Raw genomic sequence first — 2646 nt, 5'->3', positions numbered from 1 at the left:
ACATGATTTTTTCCCACCAGTAAATGACTAGCAGGTAGTTTCAAATTTTTGAATGTACTACTGATCATAAAATGAATATCCCTTTACATATATATTTTGCCTATGTATGAACATAATTATCAAATAAATTTCATACATTTAGCTTCCAAAGATGCAATGGTTAGCATGAAACTCTCCCCTGTGACCATGCAAAAGCAAAACTATAACTATATTCTTCTTCCTTTTGAACTTCTGCCTTTTGAATATTTAATTTCACCCATTTCCTTAATGTTTACCTCCCTAGTTTTCTATTGTTAGGAATTCTGTCTTAGCATAAGCTATGGAGTGCTGACGAAATACCTTGTTTCTTAACTTATTTTGTTCTTCTCAGTGGGAATAATTACTAAGGAAATCTTAGTGTAGCTCTGGAAGACATGTCACTATTTGCTGTCTCTTGTTTTGATAAATTGCTAAATCATAAAAAATGAGGATAAATTTACTTGCTTGGATTTACTTTACATCACAGCCTAATGACATTTTAATACTAGTCCTATAAGCATTTTATTTTATTTCAGGAAAAAAATAATAGCTGAAGCTTGACATTTCCATTGTGATAGCTAAATGTGTGAATGCCCTTCTTTTTAATGAACCCTATAAGCATTTGTTTTGACCACTTGCCCTTCCTGAGGGCTGCATTGATTTCAGCATTTTATAGTGTATGTGGGAAGAGAAGTACAGCATCTAATGCATCCCACCTTCTGCATCAAATCACATTAAAAATAAAACAAGAAAAGGTAGTATTTTGTTACTAATCCTTTCCTACAAGAATGATGATTTTCTGTAACAATAAATATTCACAAATGTCAAAGAAACAAAATATATGCTTTCCAAATACACATGGAAAATTTGCCAATTTGGTTGTATAAAATAATTATTAAATATGGTATAACAGTATATAGTTATCATTAAACCTCACATACATCTTTTTTCTTTAAATTCTCCTGTGTTTTGTTTTTTCTTTTGCTACCATACATATATATAAACAGTACAAACGGAAGGGTTAAACATTCCTGTCAGGGTTCAAAAGGAGTAAAAGATATGAGCAAGCAGTTATCTACCCTCATTATATAGCATCTATCTTTCATCAATCTGTCATTTAACAAAATAACGTAGTGCAATGGATTGGTTTACAAAAATTTGAGGAACATCCGAATCAGCAACTGTCACATCCACATAGAAGGCAGTAAGCAAGAGAAGGTTATAGGAACCCTGTAGACAAAGAGCACAAGAGCTGATAATGTGACCTTATGAGGCAAGCATTCAAGAAGGGATGAATAGATCAAGCTAGGACACCATGATTATGAAAATTCAGAATGACAGATACAAGGGAAGTAGGGAATAGTCGCAAGTGTGGCTATTATTCCGAAATCTTAAGTGCACAGGAAGAATGAAACCACTTTACCAGATCTCATCCAATCCACATGTGATAATATCCCTCTGATCCACATAAGGCCAACTAATCAGAGGACGCAATTATAGCTGCAAAATCTTTCCCTAGTACCAACTAAATTTGTGCTTGATTGGGTGAACTGATGTTACGTGTGTGATATCAAATGACTAAACCTCCCTTTACCTGCAACTGTAACAGAAAAAATACTTTTAGTTTACTCTAACTGTAATAAAGCTACAACATGAGTTCTGACCTTTGCAATTAGTCCAGCTTAGCAAATGTTACACATTAGAAACAACCCAAAAGTTTCCTCAGTGCCATAATTTACCTTTTATACCATTGCTATAAATAGTACACATACAGGAAATTAAATATCCCATCATCCCTAAATAACTCTTGCTTCCAGAAGAAACTCTTGGATTCACACTGTCTAATATAGTGACTACTAGCTAAATGTAGATATTGACATTTATTTCATAGAAAAATTAAAACTCAATTCCTTCACTCTATTTTGCTGTTCAATAATAACACTTTAATTAAAACTAAAATTGTTGGAAGCATACACACAGAATACCTTCATAAAAGAATATTCTATTGTATGATGTTATGTAGACCATCTGTTCTAAATGCTATGGGATGGTCTGGTTTCATTTGGAATGGCTCGTATTCTTCTTCAAAGTATGCACAAGCTTTCAGATTAGCTATGCACATAAAAGTTTTTAAATGACATCAAATGGAAATTTATATTATTTTCAAAATTGTGCAATTGTAGTAAGTACAGCACACCATTTCAAGTGATGGCTGTATAAAGGAGATTTGCTATTCAGCTTCAATAGACACAAAGATGTATTAGCCAGAGGATAAGGGAATTTGCTGTAAAATTTTTGTCTCCTAGTAATATCAGAATCCATTCCCAAAAGTCTGACCAACACAACTGCTCACATGAGAGCTGAACAAGGACAACACGATGAACATACAAAAATGGACAGGAAAAAAAAGCCCATGGTTCTTCAGTCCTACACAAAGAACTATAGGCAACTGACAAAAGCCAGGAGTAGGAAAGATGGTGTTTCCACAGGAACAGCACACCAACTGGTTGTCCAATGCCATGTGGTCAGCCCTGAAACATACACATGACTAACATTAGATGGACTAAACAGGTTATATTTGGGGATATATATATATATATATATATATATATATATATATATATATAT

This window comes from Peromyscus maniculatus, chromosome 13 (genome assembly GCF_049852395.1).
Source record: "Peromyscus maniculatus bairdii isolate BWxNUB_F1_BW_parent chromosome 13, HU_Pman_BW_mat_3.1, whole genome shotgun sequence".
NCBI lineage: Eukaryota > Metazoa > Chordata > Mammalia > Rodentia > Cricetidae > Peromyscus > Peromyscus maniculatus.
The sequence above is the reverse complement of the archived record's forward strand: the minus strand, read 5'-3'. Positions refer to the sequence as shown.